Below are 22,034 nucleotides of genomic sequence, written 5' to 3'. Positions count from 1 at the left end.
ATTACTTTTTAGCTGCTTCATCACATTGCTTGCTCATTTTCAGTTGGTAGTCTACTAAGACTTCTAGGTCCTTCTTACACACATTTTGCCAAGCCAGATCTCCCAAATATTGTACCTAGGCACTTGATTTTTCCTGCCTAGAAACAGATCTTGCTCTACACAGCATTCTGCTGTTCAACCAAACGTAGCTTAGCATTGCAGAAAAACCACTTGCCACGGGAAGATTGTTATTGCCACAGATGTTCAGATTTATGAACACCTCCCTTCCTCCCCCTTTTGTAACACTGACAAATCTGGATCCTGGAGTTTTCAGAGTGCAAATCTTTTGCAAGGGAAAAAAAAAGCCTTTAATTAAGCAAGCAACAACAAACACATCACATTGTTTTAATTAAAGCAACATGTTGCCTCCCACAATCCTGTACTGAATTTAGTTAAGCTAGGGCTTAGCTTTAAAACACATGACAAAGTCTGTTTCTTTAAAGTCACCAGACTGGGCTTTCAACAGTTTGAGGCTTTTTATTGCCCAGCCAAATATTGCAGATTATTTTTAAAAGATGGCCCAGAAGCTGCTGTTTCCCTCCCCACCCATCCCAAGAAAAGTTTGTTGAATACAGAGCTGCAAAGTCTTCTCTGAGTCTGGTTTTTCCAAATACATTGGTAGAAACACACTGCTTTTGTCAAGGAGGAGGTAACAATATTTACTTAAGACGACTGAGCATTTTTCAAAAATGCCTCCAATTTCACAGCTTAGCTCTCCAAAAACAAACAAGTGATCAAACAGCATGATGTTAGCGTGTCTTGCACCTTTAGATGGCAGCCACTACATAGATATTCAAATCATAATAAATTAACCCACAACACAACCCACAGGTTCCTTTTCAATCAGCTGCTGGGGATGATGGCAAGTGTAGTCTCGCAGTTATAGAGGACCAACTTGAGAAAGTTTCCTTTAATGTTGAGCAGGAATCAAATCGATAGGCTGGATGAGGACTGCGTTGCCCTAACCGGTAAATAATTGTGATGGGGAGAAATGCACAAAAATCTGCTCTCACTAGAAGGTGACAAATGGCAAACTATGAAAAAGATGTTTCCACTTGGTTTATGTTTAATGACAGGCACCAGTTGACAATGGAGGATGAAACTGCTGTTTGGTTTGCAGATTTAGGGAATCCAGTTGAAAACATTGTCATGGACATTTTGGATGGCTGGATTTTGTGTTTTTCTTGCTTGCAACGGAAATTTTGTCCAGCTGCCTCTGTGTATTCAAAATGTCCACTGTCTACATTAAGTTAAGTTTGCTTTTCTTTGCTGTCAGAAAACAGCTTCTGGTTACCTAATTCCTAAACCTGATTACTGGAAATACTTGGAAGAGTGGTGCCAGATATGCTCTCTTTTAAAATAGAATGTTGGGTTGGAAATGAGGTTAATGCCATTGGATTGTACTCTCCCACTGATTTTTGTTCTGATATTTTTGATCTTGCTGACTTCTAGATTAGTTTCATGAATGCCATTCTTATATCCAAGAGATGAACATGAGTTCACACACAACCCTAAGCACAATGTAGTCTATTTGGTCTACCTTACGATGATGTGTAAACCTAATCATTGCTTTACAATTTAGTGTTATGTGTGGGGTGGGCCACTATGGCTTGCTCAACATACAGAGGTTAAAACAAACAGTGGCCTGGCTTGGGATGAAATGGAATGATGTTGTACTGCAATATAGCCAATCGCATATTGCCTATGGCAGTGATGTCACAGAGGACAATGCAAATAAGGAGCAAACTTTATCCCAATGCTGGATATCTGTGAAATGGAAAGGAACTTTTATGAAAAAAAGTCTTCTTCAAAGAAGTCAAGCTGAGCTGTAATGCTGACCAGCTCAGTGGACACATTAGAATACCCGAGGAATCAAATGAAGATGTCATTGATTAAGGTTGGATTTATGGCATCTTTTGGGAACAGGGTTATCCACAAGGGTAAATGTCAGTATCTTCAAGATGGCAGGCACGGTGTTGAGATGGAGGTTAAACTGATAAACAGCAAAATCTCCTCTGACATGCCAATATAATGTCAATTACTAAAGATATGTAGTTCTCCCCAGCTATAAAGAATATGCATAGAAACACAGAAGTGTTATTTTTCTCTACTAACGCCAATAGATCCATGAGAAGTAAAGATGAGATAATATAATACACTCTGACCTTTTTTTCACAAGGCCTATCTAGGTTTCTCTCTCTGTCTTGGAACTGAGAAGGTATAGTTGCTCCCGGAGGGGGAGGCGGGTTGGTTTAGCTTAAAACCTGAGTTGTTGGGGCTAAAATTACCTTCTCCGGGTTAGTTATGGGTGTTAATTAAGTAGGTTGAGCAGTTCACACTGCACTGTGGCTGTTCTCACATAATATGCTTACAGATGGTTAATAACCATAACTTACAGAGCTAACCCACTTTTGAAGGGTTCACATGATAACCTGAATCAAAAACCAAAGTGACGCTGGATTTGAACATACGCGGAAGGTGACTTATCTGCTCAAGCTTATGGGATGATTATCTGCAAAAGTACCTATGTGCTACTTCTAGCTCTGAGCTGGTTGAAATGACACCCACATTTGATGTGGGTCCTTATTCTCACTGGCCATGATCACATGATACATTTCTCTGAAGTTAATGTAATCATGGATTACTTAGCAAACCTAATTTTCTGACTTACAAAACCATAACTTTTCTAACCACACAGGCTAGATGCATAGAAAATATTATTTTGTGGTTCAGTGGCAGAGCTTCCAGGTTATAAGCAAGGCACATCAAACTATCACTGTCTTGCTTCTACCTGAATTGTAGCCACAATTTGTTAGCCTGCATTTGATTGTCCAACCTAGCCATGCCTTTAAAGAGGTACCCCCATGTCCAATGTTAGGGAGTTAAAACAAAACAAGCCGGGGCAACTCTGAGATGTGTGGAATTCAGTTCCCAGAATTCCCTGGCCCTCATGACCATTGCTAAGAATTCTGGGAGTTAAAGTCCATGCATCTCGAAGTGGCCCAGGTTGGAAAATACTGAAATAGGCAAAGCAAGATTCGGGGAAAATGACAAGTTTTCAGGATGAGATATAACAATCAAGGCAGGATGGAATAGCAACAAGCAGTGAAAAAAATCAGATAATTTGTGACCAGAAAATACAGGAAGGTGCAGCCAAGTAGTTGGGCATTAGGACTGAAGAATTTCAGGCATTGCATTAAGCCTAAACCAAGTGATCCCTCAATACAGGTGTGTTCACATAACATGTTATGTCACATGTTAAAACTATAGTTTATCACAATGGTTTGCTAAAAGGCTGAAACAAGCTATTAAACTTAAGTTCCAAAGCAATGGGCGTGTTTTCTCTATACAATTTTTTTCTTTTCACCTGGTTGCTACATCATATTAAGTCACTCTTTGCTTCACTGTGGCTTAACATTAAACCATAAATCATGGATTACGGACACAAGGTCTGATTCACATAGCACATCACATTTAAACCAAAGAAACCCTATTATAATTTAGGGCAATATATGAACTAAATTTTAAGCTTTTTAGCCACACAGCTGCTGGAACTCTGAAGGTGGCTTCATGCATTGTGCTATCAAAGTTTATGATGGTTTGGTACATTTTAAGTGAAACCTGCCAGTTCAATATACAATATAAGGATTAAACAAATCACAGCTCAGAGTGTTGTTAAAATGCAGACTATATGGCTAACTGAACAATCAAGCCAGCCTTTGTCTATCAGCATCTGATTATAGCCACAAAAAAATGCTAAAGCTCAGAATGGGAAAAATAGCCATTTGTTTTTCTTTCTACAAATGTCCTCATATAACCCAGTTAGAGAAACCCAATGAAAAATAGAATTGCCATACATAACCAAGAGCTCAGAGTAATCATTAAAAACTTCTATTTGTAATGCACCTAATTAACATTTATTGGTCAATGACCGAAATAAAGTCTCTCTCTGTCTAACATATCAGAAAAAAATGGGTATTATCTTAAACCCAAGTATTTATGAAAACATTCCATTGTTTTCCACACACAAGACAGCCTCTTTTTAGGTCACATCCAAGAAGATAAACATACATATTTTAAAATAAAGGAAGTATGCTCCTGGATTCCCAATTGTTTTTTCCCTCACACCCAAACAGATACAACTTTCACCAATTTTTAACTGAGTAATGAAGTTATGTGATTCCTATGTTCACATGACAGTCTGAATAGAGTAAAGACTCCCTAAGTAAAGGAATGCTGCTATTTTTAAAAAGACCCACCCATCACAATTGATTAGAAGAACCTTGATTTTACTCATTTAAAATTAGTCTTCCATTCTGAGTGATTCCACTACTAAAGATGATTAGGAAAGGTGTATAAATGCCCCAAGGGCCCCAAACTTTTTAAATTGTGCGTATAAAAAGCAGAAAGTTGGACAAATGGAGGCCATGTCTCCTAGTTTCCTTTGTGATGGGAGTTGTCCCCTCTCTTTTAGTGGAGAACACAGAAATATGGATTTCCATCCTTCACTTCCAATCTCATATGTCTGTACTGTAACGCCACAAGAAAAATTCTATCTCTTAATTTGGCTGGGTTGTACTGTTTATCTTCTAATCTTTACCTAATTTGAATGGATAAGAGTAAACTTTGATGACTGCCAATAATAAATAGTTCATTCCTCACTACTGCAGCTTGCAATATTGTATAATTTAATGTTTCTCAACCTTTGCAACTCTAAGATGCGTGGACTTCAGTTCCCAGAATTCCCCAGCCAGCATGGCTGGCTGGGGAATTCTGGGAGTTGAAGTCCACACATCTTAGAGTTGCTAAGGTTGAGAAACACTGGTATAATGAGTAACAGTCCTATACTTTCAGGATAGAAAAACAGATTACTGAAGAGGATGTTGACAAAATTCACACATGAAAGTGTGAAAAGTTACTCTGAGTAGTTACAAACAACAACTTTGTAGAGTTTTAAAGAAACAATTTTAAGTTATATTATCCCCAAACAACACTTTTTCTCTAGAAACTTTGTTTTAGTTTTGTTTATAATCATTAAAACGGTAAACAGAATCCCAGAGCTATTGTTCTTTCTTTGGTATTTGCCAGTCTGACCCACTGTTCATTCACTGTCTTCAGTGAGCTTTGTAAACTTATGAAAACATGTGTGAATCCATGCAGAGGAACCCTGACTGGTCATTGCCACCTAGCAAATGCCCATGTCCTTAAATAACAGTGCTCCTGATTTCTGTGTCAACCTGTCCCTAATTAAATAGCTAGTGAAATACCTGGGAATGAATGACTCTCCTTTGTGACTGATTCTTTTTTAAAAAAGCGCTTCCATGGAAGAATCGTGATGGTCTGGTTTAATGCTGCCATCAAGTCTCAAATGACTATGAACATTTATTTACTTAAGGCTTCTAACTTACAACATAAAACTTGCAGGAACATCTCCTAGTGGTCAGAATGATCACACTTTTAAATATCTCTTCCATAGGGAATAGGGCCAAGTTGGGAGGTGGATTTCCTGATTTTGATTATTGCATGGACATTTTTAAAGTCATGTCTCCTGTTGCAGAAGATCATCACTCACTATAGGGCAATGATCTGCATCTCAGGTACAACATTCACAGGATAGGATAAGGCCCAAAACATGCCCAACTTCTACTAGAACTCTGTGACCATCTCTCATTGGATGGACCTTTCCAAAGATTTGAGCAAACCAACAAACAATCCTTTCCACAAAGCTCACAATTTAACTTTTACAGGAGAATTATTTTCATCTCCAATGTCTTTCCCAGCCTTGTATCATTAAATCTATCTCAACAGAGATGCCACAGATTTAACTTGGAACCAGTTGCATTTGTAGTCTACAGCTAAACTTGAGAGTCTTCATCGGTGCTGGCCTTCCATAACTTTTATTCTGAAAGTTTGATTCAGCTATCATAAGGATGGCAATGTTTTCCAAAACTGCACGTACACGTATATTTGTACAGCTGACCCTACTTGAGTGTGTCAGTTTACAGCAATACAATGGTGCACCCAATGCAATTTTTTTTGGGATACTGTCCCTGAATTACATTTGGGAACTGTGAGTTGCATTCATTGTATTCCAAGTGATACATGCATAATTTGTAGGGTGTTTTCTGGAGTAGGTAACTTTTGCCAGAACAAGTTAAAAAAAAAAGAGCTACTAAGAGCTCTTCCCTAGTAGAAGCAATATTGCCACAATCAGCAGCCATGGATTAAATTCGTGTAAAGTCAGCTATTCATAGAATACTTAGCCAGCCCTTTGCTTTTCCACAGTATAGGGAAAAAAATCACCCATTCATGCAGAGTAATATAGCCAAGCTCCCTTTGGTGCTTAGTGGATGGTGGGGGTGGGGAAGGAACAGGTTGAGAAAAATCAGCATAAACTGAAATAACACATTTCCTGAGACATTTTGAGTAGGAAGCTACTCCAATGTGAGTATAAATTAAACATAAGACAGCTGATGATGATACACACCCCCTTATGAGGCTGCCAAAGGTAGAGTTTGCAATTCATTGTCACTTTTGAAATCCCAGGAATAAGCTAACAAACAACCTTATATATATCCATGGAAGAGTCTTTCTTTCTTTCTTTCTTTCTTTCTTTCTTTCTTTCTTTCTTTCTTTCTTTCTTTCTTTCTTTCTTTCTTTCTCTTTCTTTCTTTCTTTCTTTCTTTCTTTCTTTCTTTCTTTCTTTCTTTCTTTCTTTCTTTCTTTCTTTCTCATATATTAGATCAAATTTATACAATTTACTTTTTTTTTCAGCAGACCCAGGGTGTGTAGATGCTATGTTATATTATTATTAAAAAGCAGCCAGTGCTATTAATAGTAGCAATGGTCTCTCGTGAAAATTTTGCAGAGAGCGCCAATTTATTTTTCTGCCTTTGCCACTCAGCAGCAAACATGCTTCACAGCACATTCAGGGAAGATGTATTTGCAAGATACATTTACAGCGGGGTGAGAGAAGCAGGCAGACTGCAATTAAAAAAAAAAAAAACCATGGGGGAGGGGAAAACATGGAAAATGGGATGATTTATCAAAGATGGATCAACTTTTCTGCAGCAGCATCAACAGGAATATTGTTTAATTGACAAATAAAAACATTCCAGATGATCTTCCTTCTCCAGGATTCAAGCAGCAGCCATTTAGAATAGGGATGGAGTAAGTCCATCTTAGCAGATCCTTGAAAGAGGCACGCCGCCTTGTTTGAATTAAATAAGTCCATGCATCTTTTCTTCTCCCCCCCTCCCCTGATCAAAGCCACCCTAGCACGCCCCAAATCAGTTCCTACCGCCGGCTCTCTTCAGCCCTTTCCAGATCACCGCTTTGCTCGTCGTAGCCTAGAACAGAGCATTTCAGAATAAAAGAGGGTCAGCCCCAGAGGCTCAGTGCTTTTAAGCAGGTTTTTTGTTCAGGTCTGGCAGTCTAAGCCAGTCACATCCCTGTGTTTTGTCTTAGCCAGATTTCTCTCTCTCTCTTTTTTAAATGCAGCACATTATCCACGGCTCCCCCCTTTCTGGAAACAAAGACACACGTTACCTTTTCCTTTTTCCCCTGCACCTCAACAGGAGCAGCCTCAGCACTTCAGATTTCAACCCAGTTGTCCCCGGGAAGAGAGCATCCCAGGCATTCCAGCTGAATCAGGCCTTTGGCCTAACGGGCAGCAGAAGCAGCATCCGTTGCTCTGAGTTTCCTTGTCTGCGGGTTGTTCGAATTCAGACACAGCCCTTTCTCTTCCTCCTCTCCCTGAGTCTGCAAGGAAGGCTAACGCATCCCATCTCCCTCCTAACGATCTCGCCAATAGACACTGGCTCGGCTCCAGAGTTGTATCACGGCACGCGGCATCTTCCGCAGCAGCCAGTCCAGCTCGTGTGCGCGACAGACACACAGAAGCTCTCTCTGACATACAGAGAGTGAGGGACGCGCACACACACCAACGGTGTTTGCAATGCAGTGGGGAGCTCTGGTGTGCCTCCGGGCTCCGAACATGCTCTCCAAGAGCAACGCAAGAGCAGCCACGCCACCCAACGGCTCTTCTGCAGAGGGTTCATTCTTTCTCCACTCCCCCTCCCCCACTGGAGATGTTTATTTTTGAAGGCTCAAATGCAGACAAAACACCCATGTTCAGCAGGTCGAGGGGGGCTGGGTAGGTGAGAGAGAGAGACGGGAAGGCGAAGGAGAAAGAACAGTGGGAGGGGGAAGTTTGAAGGGAAACAGCAGCACGAGCTGATGTTTGGTGACCTAAATGCCCCTCTGGGTGGGAAGACCAGCATATGCCCTCAGCTATGCCTGAGCAATGCCTGGGTGGATGATTAACACTAAAGCTGGGAAGGAAAATGGAAGTCTGGCAGATGAGGAGACCAAGACAGACCTCTTTCTTCAACTGCATGTGCTCCGTATATTGCATCACATTTTGGTACCGATCGCACTTGGGAGATGCCCGATGTGGGCCCAGGATTCCTAGGTAGATAAGCCGTTGGCCATGCTGGGCAGGAACGATGGGAGGATGAGTGGCCAAACATCTTGGGCTCACGAGTTTCGAGAAGGCTAGTCCAGGTTCTTACAGCAATGCCCAGAAAGAAAATATTAAGAGGAACAGGAATAAAATCAACAACTCCAAAATGATAATGATGGTGATGATCCACATATAGTGAGTTATGTTGAATGGGGCAGAAAAACAAAGAAGGGAAAAAAAAGGTAGCCTTGATTTGTTAATCTTTCCATTTCCTTTCTGGCACAGCAGACGCTGAGTGTAAAAGTTATGACTTGAAAGCAGGAAAGAGGTATGCTGAGTCTGTGAGAAGTCTTAATGGAAAAGGAGGAGGGGGGAGACAAATCACCCAAGACAAGTGCCCCCCCCCCCCCTTCAAGCAAGAAAAAGCAAAAGGAAAAACATACCAGAAAATCCTGGCTAATTTGGAAAGAAGCCACAGTGAAAAGTACAGTAAGTGGACATACATCAATACGGACAGTTCTGAAACCAAACTGGATTAATTTGGACATATTTGGGAGAGGACTCCACTCAAGCAGCCTGAATCTGAATCCCGCTAAAGCTTCAGATGTGAATTGGAAAATCTAAGGGAGGCAGACACACAATGCTACCTTCTTCCCCCGTGCTCCAGATCAGCCAACTTGAGAGGGAGAAGCGGGAGAAGAAAGGATGTTGTTCTGTGAGTGGCAGCTGTAGCTTCTAAGTCTAATGACTGGTCTTGCGAGGCTTCCCAATCATGGCGCCTTGAGGGAAGGATTTCGAAGTAATCTCTTCACTGCTCCTTGCTAGAACATTCGAAGAGTAATTGTCCACTCTGTGGAAGCTTGGAGGATATAGCGTTGAAGTTTAGCTTAGACTGGTGTTTCTCAGCCTTGGAGGCTTGAAAATGTGTGGACTTCAACTCCCAGAATTCCCCAGCCAGCATGTGGCCAAGGTTGAGAAACACTGGCTTAGACAATATCTGGTTCATCCACTGTCTGAGAGAAAAAACAGATTTTGCTATCACTGAGATAACATCCCAAGCAGAAATCTTCAACTGAACAGTTGGTTCAGTTATTCAGAAGGAACTAAAATAAGTGAATCGGGGTGCTTATAACTGAGTGACCCCTGATCAGAGATGTAACAGTTCTGGGAATTTTGAAACAACGGGAAAAAGGCTGCTTTCTGTATCATATCTCCCCCTGCAATGAAAAATTTTGAAAGAAAGATATATTTAATTCAATTGGATGCTTATCTTTCCAGACCATTTATAGTTATAAAGCCTCTTTGTTATTTTATAAAATGCCTGATGCATCCCTTGATTTGCTCATAATAAGTTTGGCATGGTTTCTATATTTACAAATAAATAAATAAATAATGATTTAATTGAATTTAAAATATTTCAGACATTTGTTACAAGAGGAGCTACAACTTGAACTCTAAAAAATCTCAGCATTTCTTAATTCTTGTCTATTTTGGAGAAGCAAGCAGCAACTCCCCTCTGTTACGTATTAGAGTAAAACAAAGGAAATTATATATTCTGTGCTAATCTTCCACATGAAAGGCTGCATTTTATAATTATATAATAAGATATTATATTCTGCCACATGATATATTGTCAGTCTCTGAAACTGAAGTACTGTTATCATTTCTACTTTGTTAATCCTTTTCATAATTTTAATGAACTTCTGAAAATGGGGAGTTTTCCTGACCAGAGCAAGCTTTTCTGGTTTTTCTCATGTTGATTTATTTCCTGATTTGGCCATTTCCCTTCCTCAAACTCTTCTGCTTTTTTCCAAGAGTTTTACATCTCTACCCCTCGTCTGAGAATCATTCTGCTGCGTTGATTTCCATTCATGCTCTTTCCTCTTCTGGATTCTACTTGCCATATTTGAGGATAAAATAATGTTAAGAATTGGCTTTCCTCTGCATAGTATCCAACTATAATGCTGTAGGTTGCATAGAAATGAACATATGCTCAGTTCTTTGTGGAAATAACAATATGCTTCTTGGAAGTTCTCAACTCTAACTCTTAATTGTGGGGATTAATTGTGATACACAGAATAGTATGGCTAGTACTTGGACTATTTGGCTAATCAATATGCTATGCAAACTGGAAGAACTAGAATCTGTTAATTAAAAACAGCCATGCCCTGGAACCTGTGATCCAGAGGCAAAGCTTTAGTGATAGACAATGGGCTGGGTTTGAGTGAACTTAAAAAGAAAAATTGCCCTTAGTCTCTCACAGAACCCCATCAAGTTAACCCCATCAGAACAGAATTTGAAAACCCGGTAAGGGATAGAATGTAAAAAGGAAGGGTTCATCTCAGCTAAAAATGCCACTCGTGGAAGAGGTTGCATCTTCAGTGGGTTCTTTTCCCAACATTGCCTGACTTTCTAGTCACCAGTCTCTCTTCAGGGATTCTGCCACATTTCTGTTTCATGTTGGGCTGGATAGCTTGGTTCTCCCCATTACAGAACGACAGATCTATCTGCCCTTAGACAAGGCCTACAGAGAAACCTGGAGAGCATGTGCTTGGTGGATGAGAAGCTCTCCATCTTGTATCTTACACAAGTCAACTTTGCAGGAAGAACGGACGCCTTTTTAAATTAAACCCATTTGTAATCACGTTGTGATGTAATGTTAATGTTTGAACGTGTGCGTGTGTATAGATATATGATAGATTATGCTATAAGAAAATTTACAAACATGTTTTGATTGATTATGTGCCATCAAGTCGTTTTCGACTCCTAGTGACCACACAGATCAATTTTCTCCATGACGATCTATCCCTAACTGTTCTTTCAAGTCTCCCACTAATGTAAGTGTACCAACATGTATAATTAACAATTTCAAAGGTAGAGTTGCTTAGATGAGATGGGCAGCCATACAAATCAAATCAAATCAAATCAAATAAAAAAAATAATAATATCTGAATTTTATAAAGGAAATAATGAAGGTAAAATTTCCTTTAAATTAAGTTTGACTCCTGCTAACTGCATGGATATTTCTATGTCAATTTTTTTTTTTTTTTTGACAGCAACAGGTATATGGTTTGCTATTGCCTTCTTCCTGAGTGATTATTTTTTTATTTCCCAGTCCACTTTACCACCAGGATTCTCTGAACATCTTCCTTCCAAATGCTAAACAAGGCTGACCATTTTAGCATCCAAGCCCGGGCATTCGCAGTCTACCCCTCTACTTCTCTCTTTTCTCTCCTCTTGAACAAACATCTTCTGAAAGCTCAATCATTTGGGTCTCCAGTTGTTAATTCAGACAGTTATGTGCTTCACTTTCTAAAAAACTATTGCTCTGAAAAGTACAAATGATTGGAAGGAAACCATCAGGATGGGACTGATGGAGAACCAGGGGAAGCTACACGTTCTTAGTTTGGACTCCAAGGAAGCAGTGGACAGAAGTGAGAGAAGTTTTCCTTCTGTCTCAATGGCTCAAAAAAGTGCTGAATCTCTAAAGACAGGCTTGCAAAACATTTCTGGGTGTGAATCAATGAGAAAACCTTGATTCAGTTTTGAAGGATGGACTTTGAACTTTCCAGGCTTGTTAGTCTGACAGAACAGAACATACAATTCCATTTGAAATACGCTCCTGAGTATTTGATTGCTCAAGTCTTGGAGTAAATAACTAGTGAATGCATCATTCTTTCACTCTGGCTTAAATGTCGGTTATAGCTTGCTTTTATAGACAGAGTGATAGATTAAATGAACACTTGGTCTGCCCTACTGTGGGTAGTAGTTGCATTCTCGTGTTCCACTCAGTCCTAAATTGTGATAAATTGTTCTTCTGAGATTTTTAAATAGCAAGCCCAAAGCAGTAACCCCCAAACCACAGGCAACTCACTCAAAAATGCAAAATGGGAATCAGTCATAAAAGGCACCTAATTCACGTAACAAGATCCAGCTGGGATAACCTGCAAATAACAGAGGGGATAAAGCTTATAAAATAATAACTACTATTGCACAATGTGGTTCAAGTGAGATCTAATTCCCAGGAGGGTGGATTGTTCTCAGGAGGTTCCCAGTCAGCTCTCACAAAGCAGTGTTTCGACTTCAGAAACAGCAAAAACTTTTTCTTTCACCCACGTCTTCAATGTATTCCTAGCATAATTGTCTAAACAGGAATGGTGGGAACAAGAGAAGGACTTGGCTTTCATCAGACCATGTCTTTAGGGCTTCAGGTCAATTTTCTTACTGGCTACACTTAAAATTATCTCCAAGAGCTTGAGAGAAAACTCAGTTCAATAATCCTTCCATTCAGGATATTCAGACAAATCGATTTTGGCAGCATGTTGCCATACTGGATTGGCACATTGAACACAGCTGGGACACCCATAACTCATGCTTACTCAGAGGCAAGAAGACATTTAATGTAAGAAAACACTGAGACCTTATCTAATTAAGTTTAACAAGAGAGGACGAAAGTAACCCATTGGACCTGGTTACTGAATTACCCAATTATCTGAGTTTACACAATTCAGTGAACCACAAGCTAACTAAGAGGCTGGATTTCAACTATCTGCTAAGCCACCAAAACAAACAACAACTAACTAAGCATAGCAAGTCGGGTGAATGCAGACACTAGATCATAACTCATCTGGTTGTAGATACTGGGTGAACACAGTCCTAATAATTGTTCAGTTGACTTTGGAAAGAATGACAACCCAACTATTAAAGCTTCTTATGATACTGGTTTATTTAGCATACAGGTAACCTAGAAAGCTTGTTAGTTTAAATAATTGCAGATTGTACAGCTTTTTAGAAGATGCAGTGCATGTAATTCTTTTAGGACTCCCATGAGTGAGGACCAGGTGTGAGATGGTCTCCCACTACATCACTTGACCATCACCATCACCCACTCCCTGCCAGTAAATAAAAAACATTCAGTGTTAGAAATGGACACTTGAGGAACCTTTTCAAAGGTTTCCTAAGCTTTCTAACTTTGGGGATCCAGCCGCTGAAAATCAAATCTGCTCTTGCATAAATTCCTGCTGTGTTTAGAGCACCATCAGGCATATACACTTTTACAGAGTTGTTAACAGGATGAATACAAGCCTGGTGATGAGATTGCCCGGGTAAGATTTGATATGGTTTTGTACAGTTCTTCTTTTTTCTGGACACCCACCTCTTTGTTCTTTCGTTTTCTTGTACTAGCTTTTTATAGTGTAAAGCACCCAGAGTTGTTGGGGGTTGGGTGATTTGTAAAACTGTGTAAGTAAGTAAGTAAGTAATATAGTACTTTCCACAAAGGATCCAGGATAGCCATACAGAAGCTGATGATGACAATATAGTGCCTGACAAATGACTAGAAATGGATTAGGACACCCCTCCCCCAACAATTTAGACACCCCATCTTCAAACAGTTTCCATTTTAGCAGGATTCTTGCACATTCCTGTGCTTATTCACTCAAAAGTCAAGCTAACGTGTGTGTGTGTGTATGTATATGTATATACATACGTATACAGTAAGTATATACGTATGTATATATACACATACACACATACACATAATATGTAATATGCTAATAATATATATATGTATATGGCATAAGATCAACAAGGAAAATGTTGATGGCCAAAGAACCTTCTCACATACACAAGAGGATAGATTTTTAAGCACAAACTTATAGCAACTCGCAAGACTCTGGGCAGCTTACAACTTTAAAAGCAAGAAAACAACAACAACAACAACAACAAGACAGATCTTATATGTCCGCAAGGAGACAAATAATAAATAAAAAATTCTACAGAGGCTCAGCACCTACCCCAAGAGCTGGGAGAATAGCTAGGTTTTCAAAGTAGGGGAGTTCACAAATTCAAGACAGCGGCCAAAAGAGGCTGGGCCTTTGATCACGTGATTGAGGCTACCATCTTGAGTTTTTTGACATTCTTCCCTCAAAGACACCCCGGTTTCAAAGACTTTTGGAACATCATCAGAGTGGGAGCCATAAATATCTCTGGGGGTGTGCTGTTCCAAAGGCAGGCGCTACAACAGAAAAGGACGCTTCCTGGAAACCATGGCATGCCTGATGCTGCCCATGTGTCAGGCCTAGCCCAAGGAACTCCAGGAGACCATGCAGATTCAGTTCAGCAATGTTTATTAGCTACAACCTCTAGCAAGAATCTTCCCAGACTGAAACTCAGTTCCCAAAGTCAGCCAGTCAAAACAGAGTGAATTCCTCAGGGAGGTGCCAGCCTCATCCTCTTATCTCTTCCTCGCCCCTCAGGAGACGAAAGAGCATGTTTCCCTCCCTGAGTCTGGCCTTCATAATTCCATTCCATCACACCATGTCTTCTGAATCAGCTGTAGTTTCTGAGTGACCTTCAAGGGCAGCCCCATGTAGAGCACACCACAGTAGTCCACTCATGAGGTGACTAAGGCGTGAACAGTAAAAATTACTGTTCCAGTTTTTTAGGATAATCTCATCAGGCTTACCTACAGTAATTCCTCAGTTCATGAAACATGAGGGCTGGAAAACACTTTTCTCACCCCCAAAGACCATAATCCTCAACTTACTTTATATAAGTGATTTGGACTCCAAGATGGGAACGAGTTGAAGAACTAACCCAGTCTGGCAATTAGCAGACAGCAGGACCTAGTTGATCTTGGCTGAAATCAAGAAACTAAGCAGGGTCATCCTTGATTAGTACTTGGGTGGGGGACCACCACAAACTCCCCTTTCCTGGGAAGTCAAAACAGAAGACGTCAGTGACTGACTACTTCCATTTGATTCCAAGGAAAACTACACGGATGTATCCCTGAAGCCACCAGGAGTCAAAGTCATCACCTTATTCAAGTGTTTAAGCACAGCCTGTTCAGTCAAATTCTTAAACCAAATAACCAAATTGCAGGACATTTGGATGGTTAAATTTTCTTTTATAAAAGCTCTAAGATAAAGCACACCTGGTCTGAGATCCTTTGGAATTTTAATCCAGGTATTTTATCAAAATCTGTTGCAACCATGACAGAGCAGAGGGGATGCTAGGTCATTCGACCACACTGATGAGGCTTGTTTTGGGACCTGGGAGAGGAAAGACAAATCTTGTAGTTCCTTCCCATAGCTGAATGCTCCTTCCTCTCACTGACCTTCTGGATACAGAAAGTAAGACTGCCAAATGGGAGGAAACATGGTTTCTAAACTACAATAATCAAATGTATAATGATCTGGCCTTACAGGATACTACTAGCCTTTTTCAGAAGGAACACATACACAGCCTTATTAAAAAAAGCATAAATGTCAAAAATGTTTGTGTGAGTGGAAATTCATGGGTCACAAAAACCTATGAGCTAACACATAACATTCACATGGTATGTGCACTTGAGTCTCCTAAATGCTAAAAAAAAATTAGTTCTTTTCAGATTAATATTAAGCCATAGTTAAGCATAGGAAAAAGGGAACCTAGTATAACTTAGCGTTTGTATTAGAGGATGGATCCTATCAGCAAAAACTAATCAGAGATCAGAGTCGGATACAAAACATATGAAGGATACTGGGGTTGGAAATTTATCTTCCAAGGATGCGAACTGCAGAGTCTCACTTTTGCTTCCCTTTCATTCTTTATGTGTGGAAAATAATTAGGATTTTGAGTAAACTGCGTATCTCCATTAGGTTAAAATTCAGAAAACTGAAGTTTATTCACTGAGGTTACTTCGGGCAAACTGTGCTCAAACAACAGTTGCAGTCCCTATTTTGTTAACAAATCATAGTTAGAATAAATCTTACATTCCCTCATTAAACTGCATCAGATAGCAGCTGGAAAGGAGTTTAATTCCAAATGAAAGCGGTCTTTTGAATCTTACCTCCTTATCCAGAGGAAAGAAGATTATGTGCAAGGCCAGGGCTTCTAATAGCTTGTGGTGCTAAACAAGAATTGAGTACAGAGACAGACAGTGTGTCAGCTGTAGAAGAACAGCCCACTGACCCAACGAAAATACACAAATTAATCGCTGAAAGCCTCAACTTTTGACAATTGTGCGAGAATGGAGAAGAGCTATAAAAGAGCTCTGTATGTTGTAAGGTTTTGTAAGAGAATGCCAAAAGCTTGTGAATGTCTCTGTTAGGATGTCTGGGGGTAGCAGGTGCCAGAAATATCAAGATGGTGGCCATGTGATGGAAGCCCCACTGCCATCTTGAGTTTTTGATTCCTCAGTTGGATGGCCCCATTGTCCAATGCCTTTGGAAGTATTTTAAATCCTTGGTCAGGCAGCCTTGGTTCAAACTATGTCATTAGCTTTAGCTCAGCATGGGAATCATAGTACTAATCTTCCCTACAGGGTTCTGGTGAAGATCACTGAGATGATAGAGGTGAAATGTTTCGGACACTTTATTAATATTGTTCATACCCCTTTGCATGGAAGACAGAGTTCTAAATTGTAGCTCCCCCCAAATTAAGCAACAGTGAAGTATTAGTCAAGCTAATGCTGAAATAAATCTCATAGTTTTCAATCAGTTTAAAAGGGCAGAACTCCAGTCACATAGTAGTGGCCATTCTGACTTTTTTTAACCTTCCTTCCGCTCTTAAAATAGCTCCACTAACATTAGCAAAAGAGAAACCAAACCTTTACACAAACATCTGTGCTGGAGATTATTTTAAAGATATTTCATTATATTGGTTACTTGTTTATGTGCCAGCTAAGTGGCAGCACCTACCCGGCGGACATCGAAAGCTAAGAAGAGTTGGGTCTGGTTAGTACTTGGATAGGAGACCACCATGTGATTCCAGATCAGCAGATTAAAGAAAAAAAATTACCAGGAAAAGGTATTGCCAACTCACTTCTGTATCAGGACAAGCAGACTGCATAGATCTGTCCATGCATGTCTTTTTATTTATTTATGTGTTTATTTATTTGTCAAATTTATATGGCTGCCCATCTCACAAAGAAGTTACTCTTGGGTGGCGTACAACAAGGCTAAAAACAATTAAAATGACAAAATAATAATAATAATTATTAAATACTTAAAAATTATTTTAAAACACAGGGCTAAAAAAAGAACAAAAATTAGGCAAACAGCAGACGTTAATAACAAGGGAGCCACCTTTAGGCTTTAGGAACTGAACTTGACTTGAATGCAACTTTACTTTCTATCGGTTTTATCTACAAATTTAAAGCATTTTATGTATTTTGTCCTTTTGCAAGCTCTGGATTTTACATTCTTAAAAATGCTATGACTGTTAGTCCGAACAACATGCTTTTAACTAAACTGCTTGATACACAAAACTCGTGAACCAATCGTAACTGGATCATTGAAAAAAGTACAGAGGCATCGGTTCCATAGCATCTGACATTTAATTAAACACAGCCCATTGGTTAGAATGATTTTCTCATTAAACAATCCTTAAAGAAATAAAACATCCATCCAAAAGAACGAAGAATTCCTATGGGCACTTACTCAGTAAGCCCCACTGATTTCAGTGGGAGGTCTTAGTAAGCAACCATAGAACAATGTGCAGAGATGCTTGGCATGTGGGATGATCCATTAAACTCAGTGACACCCACTTTGGAGTGAAAATTGAGAGAGAGAAAAATGCAAGGACCATAATTTAGTGGTAGAATACATATTCAGCATAAAGTACTTCCAGATTTGTTCTTGATGCCTTTAGTTTAAGGAATCGCAGAGCATCATATGGGAAAATCTCTCTCTGCCTGAGATTTTGGGAAATCTCTGCCAGTAAGGAATGACAATATGGTGAGGCTATATTTCTGACAAGTTCGGAAAACATTGGGAAACGCTGGCCAAAGGAAATTTCCTACATTAATGCAAATGAAGGTGAGTATCAGTGACTAAATTCATGGCTAAAACCTTCCCTTAAGTATCTAACTGGGTTAATTAAAACATCCACAAGGAAAAGTATCTTTCAAATTGAGTTGAACTGAATGACTTCCCAGATGGGCCCACACAGTTTTCCCAGCAGCGCTACAGAAGTGGCTTGCCACTGCCTTCTTCTGTTGTTGCTTTTAAATTTCCCAGTCTAGCCAACATTCCTGTGACTTCTTGGTGGTCTTCCATGCAGAACCAACCTGGCTTATGTTCTGAGCCCAGACCAGCAACAATAATAATTAAAAAAAAGCCCCTTTCCAGGTATTTTGCAGCTGTGAGAACTGTACAGCCTGTCAGGATGTGGTGATCTAACTTGGTGTCTCTGAACATGGAACGGGCAACCCTTCTCATTCTCTAAATCAGGAAAGGAACCAGCTTTCAGTACTTGGAGCACAGAAGACAAGTCACTGCAAAACAATAGTCATAGTGGTGAAAGTACAGAAGCACTGACAGATCCAACAGAAGCACCTTGGGAGGCACCAGAAGGACAGAATGGGGAAGCAACTGTTAACATGCCTTGTATGTTGCCTTCTTGGAGCACTAGACCAACAGTTAATGGCCCTAGATTAATCATCTTCTTGTGTTGGTAGACTGAACTGTATATAGCAATTTTGAGATGCAATCTGTACTGCCAACTTGTTCATTATTGAAAAGATTTCTTTTTTGGGGTGCCTTCAAATCAGTCTTGGTTCCTGGCAACTGCCTGGACTAGTCCCTGCAGTTTTCTTGGCAACATTTTTGGAAGTGGTTTGTCCTTGTCTTCTTCTTCCTAGGGCTGAGAGAGAGGGACTGGCCCAAGGTCACCCAGCTGGCTTCGTGCCTAAGGTGGAACTAGAACGCCTGGTCTCTTGACCTCTAGCCCAGCACCTTTAACCACTACACCATACTAGCAAATTATTTTGATGGGGTGGGGGGAGAAGCCCTTGAATAAGACAATCTGTTGGCTCTGCCGATGTTATTAAAATGGCATGGTCTAAAACCATGTCCCTGCGCTTTTTAAGCTGTTTGCTTAAATGGTTAAAAAGAAAAGAAAAGCGTCAGCTATATGCAATTTATTGATTATTCAGTGGAATCATTGGCTTTATGAGCGTGAAAGGGCATGCCAATGTAAACAGTTAATTATCCAAGGACATAATTCTGGTGTTCTGGAATAGCATCTTAAGGAGATCATATGATTGGCTTGTCTTTCTTGTATGGAGCCAGAGAAGGGGATTCCCCTTCTCCAGCTTTAACCCACATTGGCAACTGCCAACTCTGGAAAGACTTTAGAGTAGGTACGGTAGAGTAGAAAGTCATTTTCAAAGCCCCAAATGCATAAATACGTAGCTTTACACAGAGAGAAATGGGTGAAATATAGAAAGAAAAGCTTGGGAAAGAAGATAGAAGGGAAAATGACGCTAACTGAAGCCATCTGGGCAAGTGGTACGGTGGTGTGGTCCAAGAGAAGAGCGCTGGAATTGCTATGGAGAACTCCAAGTGAAAATTATCAGGTTGCACTGCTTATTGAACAAATGATTTGTGCTGGATTTGGTACAAAAAAAAAATGCCAGACAATCTCAATTAAAACACAGAAAAGAAACAGAAAATGATATGGTCAGAACAAGGAACTGAGATATATCTGGGTTTAGGAGTCTAGACATATGAGAGTCTTTTTACCATGTTAAAAGATGAAAGTGAACCTAATCCTCACAGTGGAACAATATTCAATGGAAAATCATCCATGGTTCCCCATTCTTTCTAGCTTTTTCCTGGCAATTGCACTGCAGGGTGTCCACAGGGAAGTAAAAAAAAAAAAAAAAAATCAAGATGGGAGCCACAACCATGTGATCATAGCCCCATATGTTTTTTATACGTGTCGCATAGTTGTGGCTGCCATCTTGACTTTTTTGACCCCTACTGCAGACGTTCCAATTGCACTGAGTCCACTCTTCCTTTTATATCCTCTCACTCCCATAGAAACTTTCTTAAGTCTTAACTTTTACTCTCTTCTGCATAAACCAAGGCAAGATAAGTCTTTGCTTTGGAAATCTGTGTTTTCTGTTCGGAAACTTGGAAAGAGCCCAGGCAAAAACAGTCATTTCCATCTTTGTGGTCCAGAAACTTTTTGAAGGGCAGGCTCCTGGTAAATTCAGAAACATGCTTTTTGGAAATAATTTGACCTTAAAAGTACAGCTTTGTTTGCATCTTTCCACAATACAGGTTTATATTTTTTATACCCTTTTCCTTGATATGCACATTCCCTCCCTCACCCCTTTGTTTTAGTTGGAACAGCAAAGTCTGATTATATTCCAATTTGCATGTGTGAGAAGGCAAACTGAACAAGTTTTTCACCCACACCTATCTTTGCAACTGAACAGATATAGCAGTACAATAATCTTGGGCATCTGAAAAGATTCCTATTAATTTATGGCAGTGTTTCTCAACCTTGGCAACTTTAAGATATGTGGACTTCAACTCCCAGAATTCCCCAGCCAGCATGGATGGCTGGGGAATTCTGGGAGTTAAAGTCTACCCATCTTAAAGTTGTCAAGGTTGAGAAACACTGAGATATAGTATTCAGAAGTCTTTCTAATTTCATGCTTTATGAATAAAATATCAGAAGCAGGGGATTTTAAAGATCAGAAGTAGCAGATTTTAAATGGGTTTCACACATGGTTGTGTTGAAGTATAAAGTTTTTATTTTATTTTATTTATTTTTATTTTATTTTTTAATTCAAATTAAAAATTTAAAGACGCTGCATTTTTTATTGCGTGGTATATGAACAAAAGGACTGTTGGCAGATAAACTCAAGGCTACGGCTGATGACTAGCTACGCCAAGGGGGAATATTCTGCTATTGTTTGGGTAGCAGGTTCTGAAACCATTAGTATTAAAGTGAACTTATTTTTAGAAAAAGGTATTTGTCTTTAAAATGGTCCTAAGCACCAAACATTATGAAGAAAAGCAGAAAGCCCAGCTTTGTAGGAATTGAATTTTAAATTAAACTACTTTGTTTATATTGCAATAAACTATCATCTTACTTGCATGCCTGCTCATACATCAATGATCTAATGAGGTAACGGGTTACTGGGCACCTGTAATATATGGGAGAGAAGCCAGGGTTTTTTTCTGGACAATGCAATCTCAACAAAGTAGACCATTTCTAATAAGGAAGATCTCACAGAAGTAGAATGGAATGAGGGTATAGCCTCACCCAAAGTCAGCCAAGGAACATCTGAAATCTCTTCTGCTTGCATTTTGTAATTTTTTAAAAATATATTTGAGGATTCTCCAACCCTTCCCTTCATATCATTCCCCTCCTCTCGCCCCAAGGCTCTATCTGTCCAGGAGTTTTGAGAACTTCAGAGTCCAAGATTAAGCTGCAAAGTTATACAGAGTTTCCTGCTATTGTATCACATAAGTCCAAGTCTGGCAAATCTGTTGCTTGCAGGGAGAATGGTGGGAATCCTTGTTATACAGAACATGCATTATTCTTTGACTGAATTGTGATCACCTTCAGTCCAACATCAAGGGATCAGCACCAAACCAGATAATACTCAGCAAAACCCATGCTCCTTGTTGCAGGAAGTTGCTAAAGCCTCAAGAGGTTGGAAAAATGCATCATTATTTGGCTATGTTATATTCCCCCCAATTCAAAGTTATGGGATCAGATCTCTGTTTCAGAGCAAAGCTTAAACAAT

General features: G+C 39.7%; 1 protein-coding gene across 4 annotated transcripts in view; it reads right to left on the bottom strand.

Moving 5' to 3' along the window:
* FRMD4A (FERM domain containing 4A) overlaps nt 1-22,034 on the bottom strand; it is a 283,511-nt gene that overhangs the window by 172,082 nt on the left and 89,395 nt on the right. The window contains exon 1 of one of the 4 annotated variants that reach the window (XM_088134839.1): nt 7,588-7,978. The exons of the other annotated variants lie outside the window; for them this stretch is intronic. The gene's annotated coding sequence lies outside the window, so the exon portion shown is untranslated. Of the gene's footprint in view, nt 1-7,587; nt 7,979-22,034 lie in introns of those variants that run through there. 4 annotated transcript variants of the gene reach the window in all.

Source organism: Python bivittatus, unplaced genomic scaffold, assembly GCF_059951505.1.
Source record: "Python bivittatus isolate LINGU-HERP-01145 unplaced genomic scaffold, Pbiv_v1 ctg000120_np1212, whole genome shotgun sequence".
In the NCBI taxonomy this organism is placed as follows: Eukaryota; Metazoa; Chordata; class Lepidosauria; order Squamata; family Pythonidae; genus Python; species Python bivittatus.
Note: the sequence above shows the minus strand (reverse complement) of the source record. Positions and strands in the feature narration are given on the sequence as shown.